Here is a 14,923-nt window from a genome sequence, read left to right on the forward strand (position 1 = left end):
CCATAACGTTTGAAAGTGGCATGGATTTTTTTATGAATATCATTGTATTCGTAAAAAAGTGTTGCCAGATTTCTACAGTAACTATAAAAGCCAATTTTGTTTAAATGGCAATATGATATTTTCAAAAATATTTCGATAAAACTGAAACTTTTAAATAAAAAATGTTAGGCCACACTTCTTTATTCGAATAACTATATTAAAACAGTCAGTTGTAGTTGAACAATACAATTCTTGTTGAAATGAAATAGTTTATGGTAACAATTGAATGTAATTTTATGAGCTAATCAATTTTTTTTCTAAATAATACTCAAGCTGGTTACTTACATAAGAGAAACTCTAAAATTGAAATATCTGGCATGTCACCTAACCCCAACTGTCTTTTTATAGTCTTGGTTGAAACTACACATCATGAAAATAATCGAGTTGAATCAAAATAGCATGTTAGTAATGATAGTTAATTACAGTATGTCATTCATAGTTTAAATCTTGTGTCATAAAGCAGGTTTGGTAACTTTTTATTATCCACACCATAGAACTTTGAATTTATTTTTTGCTTTTCTTTGTATTCTGACTTCAATTGAGGAAATATCCTCGAAACTAACAACAATGCCTTTGAACAATAATTTATTTTAATACACTTTGAGCTGGTGTTTCCTAACTTCTCTAAGTAATTTAAAAATCGTCTGGTACAATAAAAGTTAATTGCATGAGGTCTAGAATATGGTAATGTGTGAGAATTACTCCTAAATTAAATTTCGCAATTTTGAGGCAAAATATTTCACCTCAAGCATTCACCATCAAGTTTCAGAAATGCCTGTGCTATTTTTGGTATATGTACGTAATGTGTGTGTGTTATTTCGAGTTTGTAATCTCTAAATATATTATATTTATGTTAAAATTGTTACATACTTATGGAAACGTAACATAAAATAAAAATATTACACAAAAGTATAAAAATAAATAATATATTAAAGTTGAAAATAAATGAGAAAAACTATCTTTTATATGAGAAAGAACATCGAGAACTTGTGCAAAAACAAAAATTAACATATGATAATCTTAACAAAAATATTATCTCTTAAATAAACAATGAAAATAAAAGTGATTTTATATTCTCTAATCATTTATTACTTGACAAGGGACATCGAAGTTGAGAAACAAAGTACATATATTAAATAACCTTTAAGAATTATAATTTCAGTGAAGAACTAAATTCTTAAATGAAAAGGTACATTTAAAAGACAATCCACAAAAACTACAACTAAGAGACGTAAAATGTACTAATTCTAATAATGAGAATAAAGAAATCATCATATATATTAATGAGTACTGAAAAAAATCATTACTCTAATGGCAATATGTTTCTTACACTTTGGACGACTTCAAAAAGTATCCAGTAGTGTGTAAATAATTTCTCAGTTTTTATTTCATCAAGTGACATTATATTCAGCCATTCCAAGGAAAAGGAAACAGTTGTATTATTTTCAAAGGTCATAAAACTTACGAGACAAAAGAGTAAATAATATTTAATGTCTTTTAAGGTCTAAGATTTGGATGAAAACTATATTCTCAAAATAAAAGGAGCATTATTTAACAAAGATAAGGGAACGATAAAATTAAAAATATAATCCAGAAAAAATACATCTAAGAAAAACAAACTGTATAATCATTATTCTAATAATACTATATTTTTAACTCTTTGGGTAAGTTGAAAAAACATCCAGTAATATTATATAAAGAGTTTCATAGTTTTTATTTCATTAAGTTTCATTATATTCTGCCACTCGAATATATAAAGTATCGCAACATTTAGATACACAACCGAACTAATTAAAGGAAATTAGAACGTTGATAATCTAAAACGGTTTCAATTCAGTTGGATTCCCGCTCGCCTACCAGCGGCGGTATTCAATTTGGTCCTTCGGCCCCGACAGATAACGAAAAATATATTCCAAAGAATTAAACGTTACGGATTAGCGAAAGCATTCGTCGCGCCATTTCAAATAAACAAGCCCCATTCTCTGTTATCTTTAAATTATTTGCTATAATAGGCCGCCGTTGTCTTCGCTCGGCCATCCTGCGGGAACAATCGGGACGCCGTTTCGTACCGTGCCCGGGTGTGACTTATTTTTTCAACGATTCGCCTCGGTGATCGCCGTCAAGTTAATTTAATATAAACAATGAGGTCTTTATGAGGAATAATCGTTTTAAAGTCGAGCACACAAGTCTAGATTAAGGAAAAGGGGTATAATTGCTCGAAAGAAGTTGAATTCGGTGTTGGCTCAAACAATAGGTGACGATCTGACTTAGTTTTGATTAGTTGAAGGTGATTACTTATGAATATTGAGTAATTTTTACAAAAAAAGTAGAATTCACACAAATATTAAATTCTTGCCACACATAATATATTATTTTATGATGGACACTTTCTTGTTATATATTACTCGAAAAAACTTGGAATGTGATATTGATATGAGCAATAGGTGACGATATGACTTGGATTAGACAATTTTCTAGTAGTTCTTTATCAATATTGAAATAGTTTTACTAAAATAATTAACACAAATATTATATTTTCGATATTCATAATAGGTCCTTTTATGATGGACATTTTCTTATTAAAATTTTAGCACGAATTAACAATAAGCAAATACTATATAATTATATATAACATTACAACCAATCTATAGATAAATAATAATTATTCTTAATAAAATACCAGACGGATAAGCAGATTAATACAAAATACACAACACATATATAGTACTGACGGTAAAACACCATATTACGCGATAATGAACAAGTTTTCATACGTTATTCGGGATATCGTTAAATAATAAAAGTTAAATGATAACCTTCGTCTATATCGAAGCTTTTTCCTGTACGGGACAGCCTTGAAGGTTTGTATCATCCCTAATAAGTAGTAATCATGATCCATACAGAATATCTAATAAGGTCTTGTGTGCATAGTGAGTTTATTTTTGACGTTCCCTTATTCAAATTTGTTTATATTATATACGCTGGAGTTGTATCGAACTTTTAATTTATGTTCAATTTAATATAATGGTTTATTTACATAAGTGAATATCTAAAAAGGGAAAAATTTATTATGAAAGGATTGAATCATTGAAACTTGATATAATTAAAAAATTGTTAATATAACAAACCAATGTTTATCATAGAATGACCAATTATGAATAATATTAGACAAGACTTATTTATTATATAATACTACTGAAACTGATATAAAATAGTATTTTAATATCGTAGTTGTAATTTAACTACAGAATTTTTTGTATCAGGCAGAATACCTTCTCACATGTATTTCATAAAATTACTTGTTATTAGTAACACCAAATAACATAACATTTTAAGCAAGCAAAAGTCTTTTCTTGGCTCAAAAAGGGCAGGATTAATTCAATTTTATTAAAATGCTCACACTATCAGCTGTATTAAGTAATAATTTCTAATGCTAAAAGCAGTTAAATTGTATTTGCGTTAAAATAATCCTGTTAGAAGGAAAGTAACGTTTAAGAGATGGTCGTTACTGTTTATTTCTCAGCTTCATTGACTACAATTGCTTCGAAATGTTACTGTTTAATACCTATATAATTTTAAAAAACTATCAAGTTGTTATAGAGGCGAAAATGTATTAAATTGTGTTATAAAATAAGTTTCTGGAAACATTTAAATCAAAATTACTGTATGCCGATAATTATTTTTGCGTTTATAACTTGATTAATGCGCCCAGGGCTGTGATATTTTAACAATGCTCTTTTTTATTATAAATATTATATAATATATTATACGGAAACACTTGGGGATGAACAAAAACTGATGCCCGAGCAGCTAAGGTAAAAAAGGGTCTCCTATCGGCAAGGCTTTTCGTGATTTGAATACAATTTTCACGGTATCTCTATTCGAAGATATTGTAATGTGACGGCATCGAGTTATTTTAAGCCTGTGGGGGGACTTTTGTAGCCGAAACACTTGTAAATAACAAGACAACTCCGGAAAACGTTAAAGAATCATTATGTTTGTATTGAATGAAATGAAAATACTAAGAAATTGTTTAAAATTTAGAAAAAATTGGTGTATAAAATATACCACAATGGATATAATACATATATAAATATGTATCACAAATTTTGAAATATATATAGGGTGGCTATTAATTTTAATAAAAATAATTTGGATTATAAAGTAGGAATATTCTAATACCTTCAAACTGTTCAAGAAAAGCAACAAGATCAACAGAAATAGTACCTCGAATGTTGAAGAACTCTTGATCTATGTAGCTATGAGCTGTGACGAACTACGCAACTGTATATTGAAAAACCATTGATATACTATCAGAGAAGAAATATTTTCGTATTCCCAAATCCCCTACATTCACTATAGTTTATGAGAAATTAGAACTCAAAAGAACCTCTAATATATACTAAATCTTTGTTATTTGAATAATGTTTTATTTCATTCTATTGCTCTAATTTTCATAGGTGTTATTTAAAAATTGTGATGATTATAAAACAGATATAATAAAAACGTAATTATATTAGCAGTTTAATACAAAAACACAAAATAGTACTCCAATATGACATCTTATTAACATATTTGAACATCAGAACTCATGCACAATAGAACAAAGTCTACAACCAAAGTATGTATACAGAATAAAATTGTTATAAATTTCCACTGGTATTATTGTGAGTGAAAACTTGTTAAATATGTTTTATAAAGTTTTTAAAAAATTTGGAAACTATAGACAATGGTTTTAAAAATCTTTTAATAGTTGGCTCGATGGTCTTTTATACATAATAATTGAACTATTTGATTATTCTTTAATTTTTGAAAACTGTTAAATAAAATAGATTTGATTTAAAAGTATGACAATTAAGACTGTGCAATATATAATTATTTCTGTACCTACAAGGTTTACAAAAACGCTCTAACATGATTTAAAATATTGTGGAGTTGGATAACTGTATGTAGCTTGAAGTAAGTATATGTTATGAGCACAAAACATCGGCAATTATTTTTAAAACTTATTTTGAAGTATTTAAAACAATATTAATTATATTTGACGAACTATATGCAGATTTTAACTTTGGCAGACTTACCTATGTCGAGAGATTGTGCGTGTGGTTGTGAGATCGCGATCTGGAGAGTGGCGAGGATGATGGTGGCGCAGCAATCCGCCGTTCCCGAAGAACAAGAAGGAATTGGCGCAGTCTGGAGCGCGCGGACTGACAAAACTTTTATTTCCGTACGATTCGAGGGAGTCGCGACAAACCGGCTGGCAATCGCAGAGGCCGCGCAATGTGAATAACGCGCACCAAGCTCCCCGATTTTATAGCAATTTCCCCACTGTTTAATTCGTGGGGGGATTTGCCCCGCCATCGTCCGAATTGGTCGCGGATGGACACCCACGTCTTATCGGCTAGGGCCCATTTCGGCCCCCCTCCGCAGGCTCTCGATCCCCGTACACGCTCACACATACGGCACTTCTTCGCGGGTGCTGATAATACCCATCATTAACTCTCTAGATACTTTTATTTGTTACTTTCTACATAGGACTTGTTGCTTCACAAATTAATTGGGTTTGTCAACCTGCCTGTTACATCAACATGCACCCTATAACTAGTAACACTTATGTCAATAAACATTTTATTTTGGAACTAACTGGCTTCCAAAGACCCAAAACAAACTGAAACTTTTCCAATTTTTTCCCCAAATATATCTCTATTGATTTGAACCTAAACATACCGTAATGATTGCTTCAGTACTAATTACCATAAGCTCCAAATGGTATTGGCAGAACTATATATTAGCAAGTACTATATTATATTTGTTCTTTAATTATTCATTCAGCCATAACTTTTTTCAATGAGTTCATTTCTCTTCAGTTGGTTAACAATAACAATCTGCACACTGCTGCAATTATTTTTCTTCAAATATACGACTAAGCATTAAATATCACTTCTACCTTATCTCTACTGATATACAACTAAACAAATTAGTGCTTTAATACTAATTAGCATAAGCTCCAAAAGGTATTGGCAGAACTATACGTTAGGGTAAGATAAGTTTGTAAGAGAACTGTTGATCTTTAGCAAGTATTATGCCTTTTCCGTTTCTTGGGTTTAACAGTGATGTCAAGGAATTCAAGAATCTAGTTAAATTAGTGTTGAGTGTTCTCTATAAAAGCAAGCTTTTCCTTTCTATTCCTATGGTGGATGAAAGACCATTTAAGTTATTTTAAGGATCTAAAAATTCTTGAAGAGTACCAAATGAATAATATACGAGACAAAAAAAACATCTGATAAATAGTATCTTTATAGAGATACTTCAGTGATGCCAACATGATACCATTACGTTTGCAGAATATTATATTTTTATTTGTAACCTTGAAATAAAAACATGTTCATTTAAAATTAAGCTATCCCCTCTCTTAAATCAAAAGAAAATTCAAAGAAGTCTGAAACTTCTTACCCAAAAAAGAAACAAATCAGAAAGAAACAAAACGTTTCTATTATAACTAAAAAACCTGAACGTCGAAAATTACTTACAGTTTATCTGAGAAGAAAGCACTTAATGCATATTCATTCGCGCTTGTATATTAAAAAATCTCGGCAATCTTAAACCCTAACCCTTCATTTTAAGGGTTACTCTGAAACGGACTGACCTTTTTTCTACCCTGATATAGTAGAAATCGTTTTCTAAAATTCAAATGAGTACCTGTCTGCAATTTTAGTCGATCACCGAAGGAGCTTTCACATTGTGGAGATGCTTCGTAAATATATATTGTTAAAAAAAAGCTTTTGAGTGTCTTCATCATTTTGCTTCAAGTAGACATGCATTAATGAATATGCTTAAAAATACATTTTAAATAAAGATTTTTTGAGTTTCAGGTAATTTTGAGATATATTTTTTAGTTTTTTTATTTGTGACACTTATATATCTTTTTTGCTAACACTTTTATTAGAAACATATTATTACTTTTTTATAAATACAAATATGTTAACGCAATTCCCACAAGGTTTAAATATCTGTATCGGACATGTCCTACTGTTCTACTAAATGATGTTCTCTGAAAGATTAGAAATTTTTATGTTTTCAGCTATTGGTTTGTATTTATTTTTTTATGAATTTAATATAAATATATATGATAGTCTTCATTTAAACTAATTGATTTTAGCGCCTAACAATTTTTTCAAATTAATACATAAAAAAAAATTTGTTTATGAAATCTTACTCCAGGTTCTCTCAGAAAATATCGAATAGCGATATAGAGATTTACTTCAATTAAAGACTTCAAATAACCATTATCAAATGCAGATGCTTCAACTTAACATACTAAAACCAAAACTGAATATAAAAATGTGCATCATACCCTTGCAAATTGTGAATGCAACAATATTTATTTGACATATTATTTATTTGACATATTAAGATTTCATTGATATCTTTATTGTTTACTCATATAAAATCAACTAAGTGTGCTTTAGAGGCAAAATTGGTTTTATAATTTTATATTTTATTAGTTATTAGTATCCGTCTTAAATTTTATAACAAATTAACGTTAAATTATTAACTTAAAAGTCTTATAGTAGATTTTATTCTCATATAAGTACCATAAAAACAATTCATTGGTAATTAGCTTTAAGTCACTTTCAAAGGTTAGCTTATGACTTTAGTTTGAACAGAGATATGTTGTTGTAACTCTTGTTATATAATTACATTCTTTTTGAACCATAGTCGATAGTTTGAGAGTTGTAAATAAGAAATTGATTTAATCACAACGAAGAATAGCTTTTATACCACCCAACTATAAGAGATATTCGTTAGTAAACATTACAGCGAGAAGTTACTACTCCACCATCGGAGAATCCAAGATGATTTCTATCAGACAATCACGTATCAGAACAAGAAACCTCACTTGCAACATGTCCACACGCCGCCATAACTTATTAATTTAGTTACAAGACAACTTCAGGACCTTTATTACTTCTATTGAATGTTTTCGGACTCTCGCGGCTTACACTTTCGTCCGGGACGTCCTAAAGTTGATCCTGTCTCTCCAACACGTCCCCCCTTTGATACCCCCATGACGAGGGACCGCGGGACGAGAAATTCCACTCCGGAGAAAGACAAAAAAATAAATAAGCGATATATTTATATAAAATGATTTTGTTTCACGAGGGGGGATGAGGGGGTGTGGCTGGAGACGTTTTTTGGGATCGATTTCACGACGACGTACAATGAAAAGGAGGTAACGGCTGCCGACGACTCTCTTTTGTCTCCGGACAAGTTCGGATAGGAGCTGTTTGTTTTTCTCCGTTTTATTTGATCGCTATGATAAATATTAGGCCAGTCCGTAATCCCAGCGCGGGCTACGGGAAACGGAAAAAGTTCGACTGCCCATAAGCTCCCGTAAGTCCCGTTCGAATTTCGGATATTTTTAATTTCGGTTTTTTCCGTCCGAAATTCATTTGGAGAGATTAGGTGTCTGTGGGCGGTACTGGAACGTCGCACGGTTTTTCTCGCACAATTTTCTTTATCCTGTCCTCACTGGTTCTTTATTATATCTCTCAGAATAACGGCGGAGGACGGTACTTAATTATACATGATATAAACTTCCCCTAACATCCCGAAGCAACGGATCAACAGAAATGAAGTTTATGCAAATCAAGATGCCAGAAAAACAGGCAAAACTTTATCAAATACATGTAAAAGGTTTCGAATACAGAGATATTTTTATTATAAACTATTAATTTCAATATCTGTTAAAACTACGTCCCACTGAAAACATGTGGCAAAATAACAATAACAATATAGGCGTTAAATATTAAACCTTTTAGTCGGTTATAATAAATTTGCATGCAACAGAACATTAGTAATGATTTTCTCTAATGCCCTGGCCATTAAATTCATTTAAATATTTTGATTTTACCCTATGTAACAATCAAATTACATCAGTATTTATTATAATAATCGATGGGCGCCATTTAACACCACATAAACGTAATGAAATCCTGAAAAATCTTTGTTTACTATCGACCTATTTCGTATAAATTCGAGTCGTTTTTTTAAACAAATCGATAACAAAGATTTTTTCGACGTTAAAAGCAAAATAGCGTAGCCAGCGTTGATTTTTTAGTAAATAAACGAGGAACATTGTCTTGTAGCGAGGCGGACTGGCGATTATGATAATTTTTCTCGAAAAAAAAGCAGCTTAACGCCTCAACTTGTTATTAGAGAGGAAGGGAAGGGACACGGTAAGAAATTATACCTATTTGTTATACTGTAGTTTCTGGCGAAACTTCATAAAAAATATCTTCATAAAAAGTATCATAAATATAATTCATGCTCTTTCGAGTAGTATTGGTTTCTATGGCAAACGTAGCATCCTTCATCTATTGAAGACATTAAAACTAGTACTAAGAAGACGCATAAAAAAAGCAACAAAGCATTTGTGATATATCAGAATTAGACCTTAATCAATAGTTTATTTATGCATCCAAATATAAAACAATGAAATATCAATATAAGTTTTCTGTCATTCACAATTTCCGACCGTATGATGCACCTTTTATTTTCAGTATATCTGTATCTGTTTTAGTCCTCATTTGTTAAGTTTGAGCATCTTCATTTAATAATGAGTATTTGAGAATGAAATGAAATGAAAAAATGAAAACCAAGAAGACTTTAAGACATATGCAGAAAATATAATCAAAAATGCAGAAATACAGTAGTGGAATTTCTAAATTGAAACAATTCAATAGCCACGCCTATTGACATAATCTGCAAGTCAAGAGTTACTAAATATTGACTAAATCTGTCCGAGTTAATTTCACTAATAAAACCATCCAACATATCCCTGTATAGCTACATATTTTGTAATAATGCAAAAATCTATGTATTTTTTGTTTGCACAAGATGCTTTTCATTATTTTTACTATAATTAAGACTGTTACTCTGTTAATTTCTTGTCGCTGTTATACACCAAGACCCTCATGTACTCCTTATTTAGATATTCTCCCAACAAAAACAGGTAACAACTTTCCTGGGTGTACCTAACCCATAGCTTTTACTTCTTTTGTTAAAAATCATTCATGTATTAAACTGAAACTGATGAATTTCTAATTTTTTATCAAATAATATCTCGACCACTTCGCCGTCAGCATTTTTTTCCGTTCGATTGCATCTGTTGAGTGGAAATTAAGAGGTATTTTAAGATCGATCCAGGAAGAGATCGCTTCAAACAGAGAGCGATGTCGCAGGAGTACCTGGCAAGCCAAAGGAAAAGACGATTATAAAAAAATCAATTTATTATTTCGTTCTTAAGTTCGAGGCGTGTGTCCCTTGCTTTGACTCGCTGGTGGGAGTGTTAAAAATGGTGGAGATTTATCTCCTAATTAGATTTGCGAATAACCGGAATTTTTGTGTAGCTTGTTATTTTTTTGGGGGAAGGTTTTCTTCGCTTTTTTGTCGGATATGATTTTGTTTGTTGAGAAATATCGATGAATTTGGTTTTATTTAAAAATATTCTATAATATATTTAATCTAGTTTCAATAAACTCAATACTTCGTTTTCATAGAATTTCGTTTTTATAGAATTAATATTTTTGGATCAATGTTGATTTATAATAGTTGATAAATTGTCTTCACTTTGTATGTCTAAATCAACCTGTATTTTGTAGGTTTGTAATTTGCATCTGGCAGAATAATTGTTACACTTGAAGTCTGCATTACTTAACAAATGTAATATATAGTTCTAGACACAGTAAGTTATTATTATTAACAAATGACATTTTATACAACACATAAAATTTATAATAGTCTTTATGTATTAAAATTAAGCCAGATATTTACATATTTTAGCAACACAGAGAAAAAACGATGACCAAATAGCAGTGAAATACGTAAAAATCAACAGAAACACCGAAAACAAAACGTGCACCATAGGAAAACAAATTGCGAATGGGACAAATTGCTACATAAAAATATGTATTGACATAAAATATTTCACTAGCGTTTTATTTTTGGTGTTTTTGAAACTGTTTACGCAACAAAAAATTAAATATATGTTTTAAAAATAAACTTGGCTCAAACGATTTAATATTTTTATTCTGATCATGTCCTAATTCATCATTCATTCGGCATTCTTGAGCAATTTACTCCAAATTCACACATCGAACAGTTGTACAGAGATTTATATCAGTTAAAATTTTCATTATTCATTCATCATCATCGAATACAGATACTCAAACCTAAAAAATGGGTACTGAAACACTACTGATCAGAAACACTGAAAACAAAACATTAATCATACACTAGCAAATTGTGAATGAATCAAAATCTTTATAGACAACATTACATTGTTTTATGCATATGTATATAAAATAAACGAAATGTATTTTACAAGAAATCTTGTTTTCATTATATTATATTTTATCTGTTCTTAACTTAATTTATGAATAAGTAAATTCTTGATATTAATCATCTTGTAATTCGTACTTTAATTAAATCTTCCAAATCATAATTGCCATTTAAAGTTACTCGCTTTTTAAAAAAATCGAACAACATTCAAGAACAAATATTGTATTGCAGCTAGATAAAAACCTGGTTTAAAATTGTACGAGTACATAATATATGGCGCAAACAATAGTTAAAATATTTAACTGTTATATACCCTGGGTTTTCAAAATTTATATCTGTATAATTAAAAGATTATCCCGTATTACTGAATTTATATATCAGAAACTGTCCAAACTTCGTAAAAATACACCCACTACCAAAATTATACAACATTTAATACCATTTTGATTTATTTTATTATTATCGAGCTTGTTCGAGTAAATATACAGATGGAATAAATAACAACTAAGCTGTGCACGTAGAAGCTTCTTGTCTATTTTTCAATAACAGAGCTTTCTGTTTTGATTATGCGTTTCGCTTTTGTAATAGATCGATTACCTTTTAAATTACGATAATTCAAAGCAGTTCAGCTTGTTATATCTTGTTTCAATAGCACTTGTTTATATTTTGTTCAGCTGCTAGTTATTTATCAAGTAGTTTCTATTTTATTACTGTTTTAAAATGTAATTTTAATTTTATATTTATATTCTTTATTTATATATTCTGTAATTGTTCAATAAATTGCCTATTACTTGGTAAATATAAATAAAATGTTTAATTGCAGTTTATGCAATTTACTTTGTTAGAAATTGGCCTGAAAAAAAGATACACAGGAGATCATATGACTGAATAATATATCTACAGAGTGTTACGTCTTCATCCCTCTCACTGCATATTCAATCAAATCGATTATTATGGGACGTGGTAAAGAATAGACATGCAGGTTGAGAAAGTTACAAGCAGGAATTGTTTGGATATATAGAATGAAGGATTGAGAATGCAATGATTATGATTATTTTATCTAGAAAATGTAAACAGGTAGTAATAGAAGAAACTAAGGATATGTACAGTGATATTCGAATAATATGCCCTGTAACGTAAATAACATTAATGTAAAATATATTAGTTGTATACAAAATTGTTAAGTAGACGTATTAGATATTCAGGGGATACTATAAGTGGTTTGGAAAAGAGTTTAATGTACATATAACAAAACTATTCTAACCTACGAACTATTTTGGCTGAATAATTAAATGTAGTTTAAGTCCTTATATAATATATACATTAAATGCACTATAAAGTTAAAATAAATTATGATAATAACATTTTTGTTTCACTATTTGATGACCATTAAAATGTTGTTGTATATCAAAGCCGAAATTAACTAATAATGACAATTAAAAGCGCTAACATTGCGACGTTTTGACGTCATAAATTTATGTGACGTGTGTTCATTGTTTTGTTGGATAAACTATAGTTTCCACTAGCCATAGTAATTGGCTCTAATATAATGATTAAATAAATTCCATATTATATTTTGTTTATCAGATATATAGATTCCATACGAACATTGTAATCCCGAATCGGAGATAGAACAACAAAACCAAACAATATGGGCCACATTTTGTACGGCCATAACACGCATTGCATTGTTCTTGTATTTTCCATCGAATCAATCTGGACGTAACCAGCAGGCAAGTTATAATAGGAGAGGGGAGACTTTGCGGTCGGCTCTGGCCCAGCCCAATTAGCGTTGATATACATCAAACCGTCTAATTTGGGAATCGTAAAGTTAATTAATCATAGCCGGAGACCGAGGAGAGTTCAAGACGTTTTACGGATTACGATGACGGTTTCCAATGAAATGGTGGACGTGTGGTGACATACCCCATCGAGAATTTATCATTTTTCATGTCAACATATGTTAAAAGTAGACAGGACTGTCAGATGAAGATATTAATTTTTATTTAATATAACCACAAATAACAAGAGAGAAAAATTCAATTAGTCTCCCTTGTAGTTTATAAAAACTTTTGATGAGTTTTACTGATGCTGTCCATTCTGCTTATGACCATTTCCATTTAGGTGTATAGAAACGAATTTATATTTCATTTATTGTCGCAGTGGACCTAAAGTGTAGTGAATACGTGTTTACGTGACCAGACAAAAGGACTGCATCTCATTTTTATTAGTGTTTAAAATTATTTCATCTTATTTTACAACAGTCCTTTTGAAATTCATTTATAGTATTTATAGTAAAAAACTAGTGCTAAAATAACGTAAGTGAAAAATGAAGTGCGTGAAATAAACAATGTATTTATTTTATTTTTTTTTATCATCTGGAAGTAAATAAAATAAAATATTAAAATATTAAAAAATGGCAAACCACAGCGATTCAACCAAATCACCTGCACACTTTGATATAAGATTAGAACAAACAGCAATAACGCAAACTCCACCATCAGAATGGACTACAGTCATTAATAAAAAACGATTGAGAAGTCCAGAAGAAGAAATCGCGAGGAAACAAACAAGAATCAGTGACTATTGGTTGCAGAAACCGATAGAGACAAAAAACAGTTTTAGCAACCTGTCGGAAGAAATTGAAGAGAACATACAACCAAGCCCTGAAAAAGTTGTTCCCAAACCACCACCAATAACAGTCTATAAGGTAGGAATAATAAAAAACATCCATGACTTATTGAAAACCATTACTACGAACTACACAATTAAAACAGTGAGCTATGAAACAATTAAAATCCAATTGTTCGAAGCGGATCACTTTAAAGTTCTTATAAAAGAATTAGATGAAAGAAATACCCAATACCATACATTCAGGCCAAAATCCGAGAGAACATTTAAATTCGTATTAAAAGGATTACATCACGGGACGGACTTTAACACCATCAAGGTAGCACTAGCTGAAAAAGGCCACGAGGTCGTAAATATTCACAATATACGACATCACACGACAAAAAAACCTCTGCCTATGTTTTATATAGACATAAAACCTAATGGAAATAATAAGGCGGTGTATGAAATCACCAAATTGGAAAATAATATTATTAAATGCGAACCACCACATATAAAAAGAATTATACCACAATGCACAAGATGTCAAGCGCACGGGCACACAAAGACTTACTGTCGCAAATCATATAGATGCGTAAAATGTGCAGGAGAACATAAGACAGGAGATTGTACTCGTAAAGTTCGCGATGAAAAAGTGAAATGTGTTAACTGTAACGGAAATCATCCAGCGAACTACAAGGGTTGCGCAGTTCACAAGCAACTACAGCAGAAATTCTATCCTGCCTTAAGGGAAAAAAGGCATCAACAAAAACAATCCACTACTACTAATCTACCACTACCCACCAGAACAAGTCAACCAGACATAACTTATGCCCAAATAGTTGAAAATGGTTCAGCACAAAAACGAGAGACAATATCTCAACCTACTGAAACTAGCAACATCTCAAGATTAGAAAATATGATGGCCAAA

The 14,923-nt window shown here is 30.6% G+C and overlaps 2 protein-coding genes across 2 annotated transcripts in view; one reads left to right on the forward strand and one right to left on the reverse strand.

The window, feature by feature from the left end:
- Mip (Myoinhibiting peptide precursor) overlaps positions 1–5,317 on the reverse strand; it is a 68,222-nt gene extending 62,905 nt beyond the window's left edge. The window contains exon 1 of the mRNA XM_076416954.1: positions 5,121–5,317. The gene's annotated coding sequence lies outside the window, so the exon portion shown is untranslated. The remainder of the gene's footprint in view (positions 1–5,120) is intronic.
- LOC143204438 (cytochrome b5) overlaps positions 1–14,923 on the forward strand; it is a 101,874-nt gene that overhangs the window by 65,814 nt on the left and 21,137 nt on the right. The gene's annotated exons all lie outside the window — the stretch shown is intronic.

The sequence above is a fragment of the Rhynchophorus ferrugineus genome, unplaced genomic scaffold (genome assembly GCF_030347505.1).
Source record: "Rhynchophorus ferrugineus isolate W39M unplaced genomic scaffold, kcgeb_rfMv2 rfM11, whole genome shotgun sequence".
In the NCBI taxonomy this organism is placed as follows: domain Eukaryota; kingdom Metazoa; phylum Arthropoda; class Insecta; order Coleoptera; family Curculionidae; genus Rhynchophorus; species Rhynchophorus ferrugineus.